This window comes from Neomonachus schauinslandi, chromosome 11, assembly GCF_002201575.2.
Source record: "Neomonachus schauinslandi chromosome 11, ASM220157v2, whole genome shotgun sequence".
NCBI classification, from domain to species: domain Eukaryota; kingdom Metazoa; phylum Chordata; class Mammalia; order Carnivora; family Phocidae; genus Neomonachus; species Neomonachus schauinslandi.
This window is the reverse complement of record NC_058413.1, coordinates 80,412,711-80,431,100: the sequence shown is the minus strand read 5'-3', so window position 1 is coordinate 80,431,100 and position 18,390 is coordinate 80,412,711.

Genomic DNA, 18,390 nt, shown 5'->3' with positions numbered 1-18,390 from the left:
AACAAGAAAGGTCTCAAGTACACAACCTAACCCTACACCTAAAGGAGCTGGAGAAAGAACAGCAAATAAAGCCTAAACCCAGCAGGAGAAGAGAAAATAGAAAGATCAGAGCAGAAATCAATGAAATAGAAACCAAAAGAACAGTAGAACAGATCAACAAAACTAGGAGCTGGTTCTTTGAAAGAATTAACAAGATTGATAAACACCTGGCCAGACTTATCAAAAAGAGAAGAGAAATGACCCAAATCAACAAAATCATGAAATAAGAGGAGAGATCACAACCAACACCAAAGAAATACAAACTATTATAAGAACATATTATGAGCAACTCTATGCCAGCAAATTAGATAACCTGGAAGAAATGGAGGCATTCCTAGAGATGTATCAAGTACCAAAACTGAACCAGGATGAAATAGAAAACCTGAACAGACCTATAACCACTAAGGAAATTGAAGCAGTCATCAAAAATCTCCCAACAAACAAAAGCCCAGGGCCAGATGGCTTCCCAGGGGAATTCTACCAAACATTTCAAGAAGAATTAATACCTATTCTTCTGAAACTGTTCCAAAAAAGAGAAATGGAAGGAAAACTTCCAAACTCATTTTATGAGGCCAGCATTACCTTGATCCCCAAACCAAAGACCCCATCAAAAAGGAGAATTACAGACCAATATCCCTGATGAACATGAATACAAAAATTCTCACCAAAATACTAGCCAATAGGATCCAACAGTACATAAAAGGATTATTCACCATGACCAAGTGGGATTTATCCCTGGGCTGCAAGGTTGGTTCAACATCCGCAAATCAATCAATGTGATACAATACATTAACAAAAGAAAGAACAAGAATCATATAATCCTCTCAATAGATGCAGAAAAAGCTTTTGACAAAGTACAGCATCCTTTCTTGATCAAAACTCTTCAGAGTATAGGGATCGAGGGTACATACCTCAATATCATAAAAGCCATCTATGAAAAACCTACAGCGAATTTCATTCTCAATGGGGAAAAACTGAGAGCTTTCCCCCTAAGGTCAGGAATGCAGCAGGGATGTCCACTATCACCACTGCTATTTAAGATAGTATTGGAAGTCCTAGCCACAGCAATCAGACAACAAAAAGAAATACAAGGCATCCAAATCGGCAAAGAAGAAGTCAATACTTTATGTGGAAAACCCAAAAGACTCCACCCCAAAACTGCTAGGACTCATACAGGAATTCAGTCAAGTGGCAGGATATAAAATCAATGCACAGAAGTCAGTGGCATTCCTATACACCAACAACAAGACAGAAGAAAGAGAAATTAAGGAGTCGATCCCATTTACAATTGCACCCAAAACCATAAGATACCTAGGAATAAATCTAACCAAAGAGACAAAGGATCTGTACTCAGAAAACTATAAAATACTCATGAAAGAAATTGAGGAAGACACAAAGAAATGGAAAAACGTTCCATGCTCATGGATTGGAAGAACAAATATTGTGAAGATGTCAATGCTATCTAGAGCAATCTACACATTCAAAGCAGTCCCCATCAAAATACATCCACTTTTTTCAAAGAAATGGAACAAATAATCCTAAAATTTGTATGGAACCAGAAAAGACTCTGCATCGCCAGAGGAATGTTGAAAAAGAAAAGCAAAGCTTGTGGCATCACAATTCCAGACTTCCAGCTCTATTACAAAGCTGTCATCATCAAGACAGTATGGTACTGGCACAAAAACAGACACATCGATCAATGGAACAGAAAAGAGAGCCCAGAAATGGACCCTCAACTCTATGGTCAACTCATCTTTGACAAAGCAGGAAAGAATGTCCAATGGAACAAAGACAGTCTCTTCAACAAATGGTGTTGGGAAAATTGGACAGCCACATGCAGAAGAATGAAACTGGACCATTTCCTTACACCACACACAAAAATAGACTCCAAATGGTTGAAAGACCTCAATGTGAGACAGGAGTCCATCAAAATCCTAAAGGAGAACACACACAGCAACCTCTTTGACCTCAGCCGAAGCAACTTCTTCCTAGAAACATCGCCAAAGGCAAGGGAAGCAAGGGCAAAAATGAACTCTTGGGACTTCAGCAAGATAAAAAGCTTTTGCAAAGCAAAGGAAATAGTCAACAAAACCAAAAGACAACTGACAGAATGGGAGAAGATATTTGCAAATGACATATCAGATAAACGGCTAGTATCCAAAATCTATAAAGAACTCATCAAACTCAACACCCAAAGAACAAAGAATCCAATCAAGAATTGGGCAGAAGACATGAACAGACATTTTTCCAACGAAGACATCCAAATGGCCAACAGACACATGAAAAAGTGCTCCATATCGCTCGGCATCAGGGAAATCCAAATCAAAACCTCAATGAGATACCACCTCACACCAGTCAGAATGGCTAAAATTAACAAGTCAGGAAACGACAGATGTTGGCGGGGATGCGGAGAAAGGGGAACCCTCCTACACTGTTGGTGGGAATGCAAGCTGGTACAGCCACTCTGGAAAACAGTATGGAGGTTCCTCAAAAAGTTGAAAATAGAGCTACCCTATGATCCAGCAATTGCACTACTGGGTATTTACCCCAAAGATACAAAAGTAGGGATCCGAAGGGGTACGTGCACCCCGATGTTTATAGCAGCAATGTCCACAATAGCCAAACTGTGGAAAGAGCCAAGATGTCCATCGACAGATGAATGGATAAAGAAGGTGTGGTATATATATATAATGTTATATTATGCAGCCATCAAAAGGAATGAGATCTTGCCATTTGCAATGACGTGGATGGAACTGGAGGGTATTATGTTGAGTGAAATAAGTCAAACAGAGAAAGACATGTATCATATGATCTCACTGATATGAGGAATTCTTAATTGCAGGAAACAAACTGAGGGTTGCTGGAGTGGGGTGTGGGGTGGGAGGGATGGGGTGACTGGGTGATAGACACTGGGGAGGGTATGTGCTCTGGTAAGCGCTGTGAATTGTGCAAGACTGTTTTATCTCAGATCTGTACCTCTGAAACAAATAATGCAATATATGTTAAGAAAAAAAAAAGAAGAAGTTAGCGAGAGGGGAAGAATGAAGCGGGGGAAATCGGAGGGGTAGACGAACCATGAGAGACGATGGACTCTGAAAAACAAACAGGGTTCTAGAGGGGAGGGGGGTGGGAGGATGGGTTAGCCTGGTGGTGGGTATGAGGAGGGCACTTTCTGCATGGAGCACTGGGTGTTATGCACAAACAATGAATCATGGAACACTTCATCTAAAACTAATGATGTAATGTATGGGGATTAACATAAGAATTAAAAAAACAACAACAAAGGAATCTGTGGCAGAAGAACAGCAGGGAGAGGTAAGCCTATACCAAATTTTTGCTGTGCAAACCCTGTCTACAGAGATTTGAATTAATATTAAAGAGAAATAAAATCACCATCCTAGTTAATAGAAACATGTTGATGATGAACTCAGCCAGTGGCATCATGACCTTGTCCAAACTTCTCCAACTCCTTTTTTTCTCAGCAGGACACCCAAGGTCCTTCATGGTCAAGTTAAAACCTAACTTTTTACTCCCCTCCCCACTCCCTATATGTACACTACAGTTTGCCTCTAATAATGTCTGCTCTCCACACAGGCAACACATTTCCTTTTTTGATTTTGTTCATGTTATTTCCCATTCTGCTACATGTTGCCAGAGCTTTGCTCAAATTCTGCCTGTTGAAATGCAGGACCTAGAAGTTTTTATTTGCTCCTTTCAGATATTCTCTAAGATAAGTATCCATATCCACATTTTACAGATGAGAAAACAATAGCACTAAAGAGTGAATTGTCCAAGAGTGGATTTTCTACATGTTAGTAAATTGGCAGAGCCAGCAGTTTGGGTTCCTGTTCTAAACACTGCTTCTCTCTGCAATTCTACCATGATTCAGTTTTAATTATGAATACATTACCTTGTATGCCAGTTGTCTCTGTACCTTTATATCTTTCCCATTGGTTTTAGAAGTCCTATAACACAGGTACTGTTTTACCTATCATTGCTTCCCCTAAAGGATTTCTCACAATGTTTGGTTCATAGGAATATCCTATGATTTTTTTTTTCTGCATAGAGTCTACACTCACTGGGAGTGTAAGTGAGTATGTGTTTGTGTGGTGTGTGTGTATTGTGTGTGTGTGTGTGTGTGTGGTGTGGTATGTGTGATTTGGTTTGAGGCAGGAACAGGAGCAGGAGGTATTGTGGAGGGCATCACAACATCCAGGGTTTGTGCTTCATGGTTCCCAGAAGCATTGTCCCATCACAACAGGCAATGGTGGCAAAAAACATGCTATGCTGGTTTTTCTGCTCACTTTCTCATTGATTTCCCCATTGATAATGAACATCTGCTACCTGACCATTTCCCTGTCACTGGCCTTCACCTCTCTGCATCCCTGTTATCCTTCCTCCAAACAAATCAAGATACAAATACAACATCTTATTTGTGCCAAGGTTTCATAGGCAGCAGTCAATGGGTATTGTAAAATGCTCTAAGAAGAAAGAGACATAAAAGGAGTGTGTGTGTGTGTGTGTGGTGTGCACGTGCATATATATATATATATATATATGATGTGTATGTTTCTGCATGTGTTTCTGCATGTGTGTGTGCACTTTCAGCACACACACACACAACTGTACACACAGTCCCACTTGGTAACTTGTCAAGTTTCTCAAATATCAACACAAAATGTTTTCCACTAAAGCTTCAATAAGATAGGTCCCGCTGATGAAGGAAATGCTGCATCAGACTTTGTGAAAACAGCTTGAGGAAGAGAAGTAGGCTAGATTACAAGGGGTGCCACCCCCTACACATTCAGCCTGTAGGAGCCTGGGGGATGTCTTGGGTACATGAAGGAGGTTGGGAAGTCAGGGCCTGTTTCTAGATCACTTCCCACTACAAAATTCAGGGACCTGGCTGCATAACTCTTTTGTGCTATAGTCCCAGGAAGTTGCAAGCTTTCCAAGGGCAGGAGCATGTATTAAGAGCTCTGAATGTCTTTATCATTCCTTTGCCCCATTTTGGCACGATAATGACTACTTTTTGGTATATATTAACTCAATTAATCCTCCCCATAACTTTGGTTTTATTACATACTGTTTGGTTACAAAAATAGGCTCAGAATGATCTTGTAATGTAGTCAAGGTCACATAGTAAGTTAGTTGAGCAGCAAGGAGTGGAACTTAGGAACAAGGTTTTGGTAAATAATACTCTGTAGCCCAAGACTTTAAACAATGCTTGGACCCTCATACATGGTCAAATAAATGAATGCATGGGCACAGTGGAATGCTGGGAAGGTGGCAGAGCAGTTATTGTCAAGTCTGCATGCCCATTCCATCAACTGATCACAGACTTACACTGACCATAGGCACTTCAGGGCCCTGCTGACTGACTTTCTCTCTCTCTGGGCATCTACCAGTTTCTCCTAGGAGAACAACCCCCTTGACATGGCTGAAGCCTGAACACCCAAGTCATGGTCTAGAGACCTGTGTGGGATAAAGTCTTCTCCAGGGACTTCTCTGAGCCACTCTCAATACCAAAGCCTGGACTCTGAGCTGCCAGTCCTGCTCCTAGCCCCTCTCTTTCTGGATCCAGCTCAGCCTAAATTCAAAAGAACATTTTTAAGCATGAACAATAGTTGGTTTATGAATAATCTGGCTCTAGCAACAGAAAGCAGTGAGTTGGTTTTCAAGGTAACAAAACCAGTGAGGCCAGTGCGGAGAAAAATTTTTGCAAGTACTTTCCTTGAGAATAAAAAGCCCATCATTCTGTTAGGAATTATTCACTTTCCCTGACTTTACAGTGGACCTGGAAATAAGCAAAAGTACTTGATCCATGTCATTTGAGATTGTGGAATGGGGTTAACCACTAGCAGAGACACTGGGCAGGTGGCCTCTAGCTCACAGTGGCACCTCCCATCTCTCTTTAGGCTCCTTCCATGGCTCATGGTCCTCACCCAGGATGTGACATAGAGGACCAAGAGCAGTACATAGCCAGGTTAGCTGCAGGACCCAGAGGGCCAGTTCTTTCTTCTTGGGAAGGCAATGGAGAGACAAGCATCACATGGAGGGAGTACACAGCTCAGCTCGCATTGAGGGCTGCTCCTTCTTCTCCACGATAGCTACTGGTTTACTGGTCCTGTAGGGCTTATAAGAACAGGGCAATGACAATGAGAATAGAGGTAGTATTGTTGATATTTTACAATGGAAGATTCAAGGAACATTCTGGCCCCTGTTATATCTGCTTTAAAGAACAGTATCAAGTCCTTGACCTACAGTTTCTCATAGCCAGTGAGAGCCATGAGCATGTGACAACTTACTCCATTTCAAGATGGGATGAATAATAGGTTGATTTAACTTCAAGTTATTCTGAGGCCATAGTTTTCATGGCAGTGAGAAATCCTGGTTTCAGATTCTTATACCTGGACATCTATCTCCTTGATAACATGCTCTGACATTGAAAAGTAAGAGCTGATGTAACCCTCCACTCCATTCTCTCAGCACCTTCTTTTGTTGTGACTGACTATGGCATCAGGAAGAAGCATATCCCTAAAGTCTGAATATCTGGAATGAGGGGGGCCAGCTCAGCCCTCTATGCCTTGGGGCAAGGGGTCTCTTCTAACAACCTTGGACACACTCTCATGAGCATTCCCTATATAGAGAGAAGGAATACATTTTCATGTCAAGAAAGACATTAATTCAAGTCCTACACTAATTCTATCTTTGGTGGTGATATTACTGACAGAATAATGTTTTTTTAAAGATTTTTAAAAAACTTTATTTAGAGAGAATATGAGTGGAGGGAGGGGCAAAGGGAGATGGAGAGAGAATCTCAAACAGACACCAAGCTGAGCATTTGGAGCCCACTCTGGGGCTTGATATCACAACCCTGAGATCATGACTTGAGCCAAAATCAAGAGTTGGATGCTTAACCAACTAAGCCACACAGACACCCCTAACAGAATAATGCTTTTGTAAAGAAACAGAAATCTCTTCAGATATATTCCTGACTTCCCACTTCCAATGAAAACAGCAGTATACCCTGAACAAGTAACAGCATGTCTAAGAAGAATTGCAGTATATATCAGGGACAAATATATGGGACAGTGGGGGAAAGGAAAAGCCACTGAGCTGTCCAGACAAGAAACAATGAACTCAGGAAAGGAACTAAGATAAAGCAGTCTCATCTTCTGGTTATGGCCTCATTTTCATGTCAGACCTGATCTTGGGAGCCCTTCTCCACAGCCTCATTCATTCTCAACTCTCTTTTACACTTTTTGAGCTTTTCTTGTAGTTGCCAGAATATTACACGTTCTCTAGTTCCTGAAATGAAGAGCATCTTCAATTTTCACCCCAATCCTCAGTGACTGTCTCAGCAAAATTAGCCAAAGAAGAAAAGCTGGCTTGTTTTTTTTTTTTCTAGGAATATATGGCTCATTACCAAGAATGAGAAGGAGATGATCATGTAATGGTTCTAAATAAACACCAGTAAATCTGAGCCCAGATGGTCCTAGAATCCCCGAAGAAGGTAAACTTCTCCTCTGTTTGCAAGTGTCCTAGCAAGAACCTTTGCAGAATCATGAAGATCAGGATCGGAGCACACCTAGATCCTTGCCAAATCCCCTCCAAAGGAGACACTAGTTAAATGAGTCCCAGCTGTGTTCAAGTTTTTTCACAGTAGTAAATCAGGTTTGGTCAGAAGCACTGAGAACTCTGATGTGTAAAACTACTGGTTTGACTGTGAATGAATCTCTCCCTCTTTTCCTCTCATCTTGATTCCTCTTCCCAGGCAGTGAGGGACTTCTTTAGGACCTGTTGAATAAACTCATATGCAGGGTGATTACTCAACCAGACATGATGGCCGAAAGTCAGGATTTAGAAGTGAGAGGAATGAGAAAGGCAGGGAAATATGAAACCAGGAGATGAAAGGACAGAAAAGAAAAAAAGTACAGAGTTAGACAGGAGATGAAAGGTGGAAAAGAGGAAAGTATAGAAAATAATAATAGAGAGAGTATACCAGTGGGGGAGAGTAAGAAAAAGGAATGAGGAAAGCAAGAAAAGAAAAGATCAAGGGTGGCACCTGGGTGGCTCAGTTGGTTAAGCATCTGCCTTCAGCTCAGGTCATGAATTCAGGGTCTTGGGATCAAGTCCCACATTGGGCGTCCTGCTCAGCGGGGAGTCGGCTTCTCTCTATCCCTCTGCCCCACCCCACCCTGGCTTGTGCTCTCTCTCTCAAAAATAAATAAATAAAATCCTTAAAAAAAGAAAATATTAGACAGTTGTGCATGTGGGGGATAGTGATGGGGAGAGGGGGAGGGGAAGAAACAAAAACATGACAGTGGTTTTAATAAGAGAAAATGTAGAAGAGAAAAAAATATCTGCACAGGAGATGGAGAATAGTGAGACCAATGAAAAAGACTGTAAGAGGGACAGAGGCAGGAGGATGTACCTAAGGGGAGAGATCAAGCCAGAGACTTGAAGACAGAGTGTTGGCTGGTTCAGAGAGAGGTGGGCTCTGCACTGTCACCTACAGTCTCCCACATGACTCTTGGCTAAGGAAAACTACCAGCTGACTTATGTGGCCAGAGTGGAAACAAGCAGAATTTCTGTCCCTCCTGTCCTAGGGCTGCCACAGCCCAGGCTTCTTGCTAGGTAGCTGGGATGCCATAGTAATTCTTAAGCCAGAAGCTGATTTCCTACTTTGATGTGATGCTGTCATAGCAATCATCCAGGATGACAATGCAACCCCTCCATGAAATGTAATTGCAGCTAGATCAGTGGTTTAGGGGAGCTCCATGGTGACAGTCTGTATGAGCAATCTCTGTGAGCTCACACACCTGACATGAAAAGCATCCTGGATAGGCAAGGTGACACTTCTCATATTAGAGGCCCCTTTTGGGTTTCTCCTTCAACCTCTTATTCTGGCAAAGAGCTCAAAATTGTAGCTGTTGACTGCCACAAAGTCACCATTCCCAGAATCAAGGTCCAGGGATGTCTAGGTGCCTCACAAAATAGACTGCTAGGCCAGTGGATCTTAGGCCTGTGCATAAATAATCAGGAGGCATGGGGTTGATTGCCTCCTTTAATCAAATATGCCAACTCCTGCTTGACAGTTCCAGTGTTTCCCTCCCTGTCATCCCACTTCCAAAGGAAGCCAGCAGCCAAGACATGCCAAATGACTTAGATCTTCCTAACCTTTAGGTTTTTCCAGTCAAGGTCCTCCAAAGACCATAAAGTTCAAGATCTTGGGCTGAGGCTGACAGTGGAGCTCAGAGAGAAGGTGGATGGGGAGGCTGGAGCCACAACATGGGACAGTATTTCTATTGCCTGCTAAGAGTTATTTAATTCATCAAATAAGAATAATTGATAGGGTCACAGAATTGTGTCTATTAGAAGTGACGGAGAACTCTCAGATCTCCGTTTTTATGATCCTGATTTGGATCCTGGCTCTCTTTCCAGGAGGGACCTTGACTGTATCACCAGACCCTCTGAGTCTGTGTTTTCAACCACAGAGTAAGAAGGAGGATAATGACTCTGCAGACTTGTTAAGAAGGTGAAAGTTGATGAGTGGCCAGTGTCAAGTGATGCCCCAGGCATGCAGCTGGTGACAAATACATGCTAGCTACTGTCTTTTTCTTTTTGACACAGAAAGTATTGATAAGACCAATCATTCTCAGATAATCCAGGGAAAAATCCTTTTATTAAAAGATTTTTTCTAGATTACTCTGCTTTTATATATTGTGCCGCATGCAGTCATGCTCTGACCCCTACATGCATTTTGTGGATCTAAGGGGGAAATCCAATGTCAGAGAGAGACCCCTGACTATGAATCTACTCTTCTCCCACCTAGAGACATCTCCCTTTGTCCCTCTACCTGAATGACTCAGGAAACTTTCTCCAGTGATTCAACAGAAATCAGCATATTAAGTAAGGTGGAGTCTTCAAGGCTTCAGTATTTTTTAAGAGATAATAGCAGCAATGTCCGCAATAGCCAAACTGTGGAAAGAGCCGAGATGCCCTTTAACAGATGAATGGATAAAGAAGATGTGGTCCATATATACAATGGAATATTACTCAGCCATCAGAAAAGATGAATACCCAACTTTTACATCAACATGGATGGGACTGGAGGAGATTATGCTAAGTGAAATAAGTCAAGCAGAGAAAGTCAATTATCATATGGTTTCACTTATTTGTGAAATGTAAGGAATAACATGGAGGACATTAGGAGAAGGAAGGGAAAAATGGGCGGGGGGAATTGGAGGGAGAGATGAACCATGAGAGACTATGGACCTGAGAAACGAACAGGGTTTTAGAGGGGAGGGGGGAGGAGGGATTGGTTAGCCCGGTGATGGGTATTAAGGAGGGCACGTACTGCATGGAGCACTGGGTGTTATACGAAAACAATGGATCATGGATCACTACATCAAAAACTAATGATGTATTGTATGGTGACTAACATAACATAATAAAATTAAAAAAAAAAAGAGAGAGATAATGGCACCTCCAGATCCAAGACACAAATTCACAAAACATAACATTCACAGGAACATGTCATTCACAGGAAACCATACACATATGACCCTTTCTGAACTGATTCCTGCCACCCATTCACAGTGCAGAACAGGCTCCCTTCAGTGAGCACCTCACAGCCCAACTGTATAATGGACCTCCTGGAAGGGAGTTCTCACCTTCAGCCACTTTACAATCCCTATCAATGCCTCTTTGTGGTCATGGTGGCACTCTCTGGCCAAGAGTACAATCATTAACAAGATTCTCTCCCTGACCAAATTCTAATCAGCTTTCTCTGAACTCTGTTTCAACTATGTCTCAACTTTTGGATTTTTGTGTTCATCTCTGTATTATCTAAATTTAGTAATAGTTCTGCTATGTCAATTTAACCATCCTCAGTATCTTTTTACCCTGCGTATATAATCAGATTCCTCATCTTCCACCATCCCCCACATAATGTCTAATCACCTCGGTCTGCTTTAGCAAGAATCTTTTTTGGGTCAGTTAAGCCAGAATATGCCTTATTCTGATATTTCTTTTTGTAATTTTCCATCCTCTGACTCCCATTCTGTTCCTTGGATGTAAATCCCCCCCTTAACCTTTTGTATTTGGAATTGATCCCAATCTCTCTCTCCCCCTGCAAGACCCCTTTGCAGTGGTCCCTATACATATTTGATGCCCACTGTTGAATAGTCTGCCTTACATTTTTTTAACAAGTGAACAAATATTTTTCTCTTTAATATCATTTACTTAACACACGGATATATGTCAGATACTTCTAAGTGTAAACACTTGAAATCTAACACAAAACAGTACTGGGACAATAAAAAGCTTTTATTATCAAAAATAAACAAACTCCAGTAAGACTTAGAATACAGTTGAACCTCAGGAATGACTTGATCCAGAAGCTTAATTACCACTAAAATCCTTCTCCTTTCCTTCTAGGTTGGCTCAATCTCTCAAACAATATCCACATAGCATTGTCCAGGCATATACCCCACACTGGGCCCCAGAGATGGACAGAGATAGTTTTTCACAGGGCTCATGTTAAAGAAAAAAAGTAGGAAGCTCTCTGACTGACCTAGGTTAAGTCAAGGGTTTGCCAGGGAAACAGAATCTAAAATAGCATTACTGTTCTTACTCCAGCCACATTATTAAAGTGATGGGTAAAGTATCGTTTTTCAGGAAAGGAGAGAGTGCAATGCACTTTTCTGGATAGATGACACAGCATATGTCAATAGTATAGTTTAGTCACCTTCAGACACAAATCCATCAAAGATTCCCCTCCTCTATGTCAGGCCACCCTATCTGGTATTGTCTGTTTGTTCTCCTCCTTGACTCATTTTGACTGTAGAGGCTCAGACCTTTGTGTGTTTGGTCAGTGCTGGCCTTGATGGAGATAGGGGAGGAAAGAGAAAATGAGTTCCTAAAAATGGAGGTGCTCACTCCACCTCAGTTTTTTGTTGTTGTTGTTTTGTTGGTTTTGTTTTTGTTTGTTGGTTGGTTGGTTTGTCGGTTGGTTTTTAAATTTTATTTTATTGTGTTATGTTAATCACCATACATTACATCATTAGTTTTGATGCAGTGTTCCATGATTCATTGTTTGCATATAACACCCAGTGCACCATTCAATACATGCCCCCCTTAATACCCATCACCAGGCTAACCCATCCTCCCACCCACCCTTCTAGAACCCTCAGTTTGTTTCTCAGAGTCCACAGTCTCTCATGGTTTGTCTCCCCCTCTGATTTTCCCCCCTTCATTTTTCCCTTCCTACTATCTTCTCTCTCTCTTTTTTTAACATATAATGTATTATTTGTTTCAGAGGTATAGGTCTGTGATTCATCAGTCTTACACAATTCACCACGCTCACCATAGCACATACCCTCCCCAATGTCTCTCACCCAGCCAACCCATCACTCTCAACCCCCACCACTCCAGGACCCTCAGTTTGTTTCCTGAGATTAAGAATTCCTCATATCAGTGAGATCATATGATACATGTCTTTCTCTGACTGACTTATTTCGCTTAGCATAATACCCTCTAGTTCCATCCGCATCATTGCAATGTTTGTTTGTTTTTTGTAGGCTCATCCTTTTCTTCCTGGATTTTAAGCCCACTTGTCTTACCACTCATCATTTTTCCTAGAATATCTCATCCAAGACTATGGATCTTATTACCACTATATGTAGATGACACACAAGTGTTTACCTCCAGTGCAGAACTTTGTTCTGAGCTTTGGACCTGTGTGTCCAACTGCCTCCACGGCTTCTCTTCTGGGGTATTTCAATGTAACCAAAAGAAGTCATGCCCAAGGAGAGTTTATGATCTCTCTCTGAAACTAGACCTCTTCCTGCAATGTGCCCTAATGTTAAACTTAAAATAAATTATCTTCATCTAACAACAGAAGCTAGAAAACTAGTACTCACCCTTGAGTCCTTATTCTCCCTCACCCCATAATCCAAGCCATTCCTAAGTTTCTCTTCTTAAACATACTTTGAATTTATATTGCCCTCTTTCCATCAAAATTCTTGCCCAAATAACCTTCATCTTCTGCCAGAAGAGTTAAAGAGTTGCCTATTTAATCTAATAATAAACATTTCTACCACAACAGGGGTGACCTTTCCAAAATTCAAACAAATCATGTTACCCACATTGCTTAAAACCCTCAAATGACTACTCAGGGACATTTGGATAAAATATAAACCCTTTGTGTGGCTTGTAAAACCTTGCCTAATAACACAGGAGAAATGGAGGTGAGGATGGAGCCTTGTGAAGATATACAGCGGCAACTGAGCCATGCAGGACCGCAGATGTCAGTTTCAGCACCAAGGCCAGCAGAAAAAGTCAGCCCTCATTTTCCCAGTTCTAGAGAAATGAACCTGGGCTCAGCAAAAAACAAATGTCTCTAATCTGAGGAATCTGACCCCCCAAATCAATACTATTTAATATTTATAGCAGGCTAACTAGTGAGTAGCAGGAACAATGCATTTTCATATAAATTAAAAGGTTCTAATTCTCCAAGCCAGTGAACTTCCCAGAGGTAAATTACTTATAATTCTGAGATCTAAAATAAACTAACCAATTGCACAAAGCATTTGTTATATAAATGTGTGTGGTTAATATGCTTATAAACATGGGTGGATGGAGATAGCTTATAGATGATTAAAATAACATAATGTGAGTTTCCAGACCAATAAACCTGTTTTTGTTCTTTTTTTTGATGCTAAAAGATCTAGTTAGCAGGTATTATTTATGTCTTTAACAAGCTGTCATAGCAGGGAAGTTATGAGAATGTACTATAGTGTCAGGTTTCCTGGTTCAATTCCTGTCTCTGCCGCTTACGATGCACAGGATTTAGGGCAAGTTACCTCATTTATGCCTCGACTTTGTCATCTATTAAAGGGAAATAAAAATAACCATTACTCATTAACACTCTGAAGTGAATTTAGTTAACGTATGCAAAACACTTAGAACAGCACTTGACTCATAGTAAATGCTGCAACATAGAGTATTCATTTTAATGTTTACCAACAGGGCACCATACAAGGAAGAGTAAACCACAGCGAGGAAAGCAAATGCCAGAGGATTTGAAATTGGAGAGATCTTGGCCAAACTCCCATCTCATAGATTTAATCTGTGTGAACCCAGACATAATTTTTTTTTTCTGAGTCATTGTTAAAAACTGTAAAATGGGCAAAATTAGTTCTTAGGGTTTGGAGTAGATAAATATATTTAAACAATTTCATAAGTGTTTGACACATAGTGAATCCCTAATAGGTACCAGTTACTGCTCTTGAAGGCCACAGAACCTGTCCCATAAGTAGATTACATGATAAAAGGAGAGTTTGCATATGTAGTACAAAATTATAATAAAATGCTCTGATTAATATATTTGAGTATCAAGAAAAATAATTCCTTAGGGGCGCCTGGGTGGCTCAGTCATTAAGCATCTGCCTTCAGTTCAGGTCATGATCCTAGGGTCCTAGGATTGAGCCTTGCATCGGGCTCCTTGCTCCACGGGAAGCCTGCTTCTCCTTCTCCCACTCCCCCTGCTTGTGTTCCCTCTCTCGCTGTGTCTCTCTCTGTCAAATAAATAAAATCTTAAAAAAAAAAGAAAGAAAAATAATTCCTTAAATTTGCAGCTTGGGATTAGAAATCCATAAGCTACCTTCTCCTCCTGAATAGTCTCTTTCTGGCAGGCTTGTCCTTCCCCATCTTTCAGTCCTTAGGTGCACAGGATGGCCCAGCAGGTCAGAGGACTGGACAGACACTGTAAATTGTTCTTTGTGTGGCATTTCAGCAGCAATCCTTAACTTAATAGCTCACCCTGGGTAACTAACAGCCTGGGGGCTGCCAATGCTAAGCTTGCTAAAAGCTTTGTTACATATTCTAAACAGTACATTAAAAGTCCACAAGCTTCCACATGGATGTGCAGGAAATCTGACCTGTGAAAAGATTTTGCAATGTCCCCAAGCAAAGGCACTAATTAAATGGGTCCTACCCTACCCACTTCACCCTGAGCCTGTGATGGACAGGAAGACTGTGAGCCCAGAAATTTGGATCCAGAATTTTCATGAGTCCAAACATCTGGACAAAAGCCAAAGAATATAAAAACAAACATGACCCACAAATCCCAGGACCCTGCTCAATACATTGCTTTTAGTTGAATTGTAGAGTAACATTTTCAAGTTTTCAAATGGGTATTTTTATGTCAATTAGATATACACCTAACATCCTTTGTTAACTTTTATTAACCAATCATTCCTGTCATAAAATACAATAGCTCCATGGCAGAGATGTATGTTCTACCACACTAAAGTCAAAAGAACTAGTAGGCGTTCTCAGGTGCTTTCAGGTACCTTGTGTCTTTCTGGGGAAGCATAAAGTAGAGATTAGTAACATGCACTTTGTAGTCTGAAAGACCTGAAATACAAATCCTACACAGCCAGCACTTTCTAGAAATATAACTTTGAAGTTATATTACTTCTGCAAAATTTAGTGAACTCATCTGTAAAATGGTGATAAAAATAGCACCTACTTCATTAGATTGTTGTAAGGATAAATGATATTAACTGCCTAGCAGAGTGTCTGGTGCATGTAAATCCTCCACTAATGTCATTTCTGTTCCTGCTGCTTTCCCCTCACTAGGCCTGCCCTCCACTCAGGATGCCATGGAGCAGAGACACAGCTCTGGCAGTGAGAGGGCAGATCCAGGTTGTGTGCCCATTCCTCCATCCCTATATTGTGACAGAGGGCTGTATTTGCATACATGGAGACTGCACATCCTCAGACCAATGGCCTTGTCTCCTTCCAAAGAGACACACAGTCCACCTTGTTTATCATCTGTGTGTGGGTGACAGAAGAACTGATGGTAAGAAACTTTGACAACAGCAAAGTGGACAACTTGTTCTCAAAGAGAGGAGAGATCATAGGAATGGTCATTTCCTCAAGGATATTCATGAATGAGCTCAACATTCTCCAACAACACTACAAGGGAGAAAGCTATCAGCAGCCCTGGAAGCTGTGTTTTGAAGACTGGAATTCAGCAATTTGAACCCGGGATTTAACCTTCTTGCACTCTTCATTCATTCATTTACTCAGTTATGAAGCATCAGGACATTTGCTCTTAGCTGGGCTCCAGACTAGATGCCAAAGACTCAGACATTAACAAGACATAGTCCTTTTGTCCTCCAAGGACAAGTCGTGCCTCCTTACAGACTAGTAGGCAAAACTGATGGGCAAATGAATGAAGTGAGAACAGAGTGAGTGTGTTAGAGTTGAGGCACGGGCAGGTCTAGTGAGGCAAAGAGTGGCCAGTGGTCACATTGCACCTGATACTGGGAAGGTTCCATGAGATGATGATTTTTATGCTAAGACACGAAGAATAAGAAAACATTCTCCAGGCAGGCAAAGGGAAAAGGAATTCAAGGCAAGAGAAGTGCAAGTGCAGAATGTGAAAGAATAAAATGATGAATCCAGGACAATCCAGAAATTTGGTGAACAATAAAGTGTCAGTCTGCTAGGAGGAGATGGGCACAGTGAGTGTAATGTAAGGAAAAGTCAGATCTAGGGGGCATTTAAATTGATATCCTGCCAGAACACTGGGTAGATGACAGTCTGTGATGGGAAAATGGCAAGGTTCTGTGTCTTGCCTTTTTTAAATAGTCATATCCAGAGCATTCAGGTCCAACGACCCTACCTCCCCAAGACCTATATGAGGGATTTGTCCATTTCATTGCATCTTTAGTGAGGAATGTCCAAGAGTAGGTCATGTTCATAACCACCAGGACAGAGACAGACCCCTCTTTTTTGGAATTCAGTCCAGCCTCCTCTTATGCACACCCATTGACCATAGCAGCTGAGGATGCTCAGCTACTCTCAGACCCAGGTGAGAGATCAATGCCTAGCTCCTGAGACAGGCACTACCAAAACCAATCTCAGACCCACTTTCTCATTTTACAATCACAGTGAACTTCAATGAAACAGATGAAACCTATACAGTATTAATACAATGACCTCATGGGCTAATTTTACTTTTAAGCAGAATTAAGTGAGGACTAAAGGAACTGAAGTGTGAGGGTTGACAATGGAGGTGAGGAATTGTGTATGCACAAATAAGATAATTTTATGCAAATTTCTTTAATTTGAAAAGTCTTCTTTAAATGCACAAAGGCTAGAAACCATCTATATAGTTTCATTTCTAATGTTCTGTGTTGCCCAGAAATTTAATAGTGGTTATAAATGATTATAGCAATCCCAGGCTTTGCTGTGTATGTTTCATAATTTATTTAATTAAATAATATTTCAAAAATTACTTGTATTACATTCATTTATAACAAATAATGAGATTAGGAGAAACTCAGCCATGTAACATGGGATATGGGTTTCTATTATAAAATTCTGATGCCATCTCAGACAAACAAAAAATAAATAACAGAGAAGGACAGAGAAAATGACAGATGGTGGAAGGAAAGAAAAAGGACAAGGTGAAGGAGAAAGTCAGGAACTGGTGGATATGGGAAAAGAAGAGACCAAAGATTTCAGGAAGAAGCAGGAAGGTGGTAAAATGTCTGAGGCTCAGACCATCCTGCATGTTGTTCTGTTCTGTTCTCTCTATTGATTTGTACAATGCCTGGTATATAGTTAGTCCTAAGAGTATTTGTTGACTTCAGTTGAGTCAGGGACTAGAGGAGAAAATGAGAGAACTAAAGCTAGACATAGAAATATAGGCAAGAGGGAAGAGGGGGAACCCCAAGAATAAGATGTCAAAGGGTTGAGGAATTTGAGGAAAGGTAGAAAAAACACAAGTGGTAAGTGGTTCAAGAGAAAATCAGTTAGGTGAGGGAGATGAGGGAGAGTGAGGGGAAAGTGAGAAGGGAGAGGGGCACAAAAAGAGAATCAGAGCCTGTGTGCATGTAAAGTGTCAATCTTAAAATAATTGTCAGTTATTTTACAAGCAGAATGAGTTTTTTTAAGAATAGCAGTAGAATTGCAATATAGGAAACCATAAATATGTCTGAAGAGATGAAAAGAAGGTCAGCCTTTATTAGATTTTAGGAGGAAATTAGGTATGGTTGTTTTAAACAAAAGTTTATCGGAGAAAAAAAGTTCAAAGTTGTGGTGGTTTTTCATTGGTCACCAATGGTAGTGTGTTGTTGCTTTCCTCTTACTCCTCCTCCTTCTTCTAAAGCAGAAGATAAAATTACTATTTTAAAACTATCCTCCCGGGCGCCAGGGTGGCTCAGTTGGTTAAGTGACTGCCTTTGGCTCAGGTCATGATCCTGGAGTCCCTGGATCGAGTCCCGCATCGGGCTCCCTGCTCTGCAGGGAGTCTGCTTCTCCCTCTGA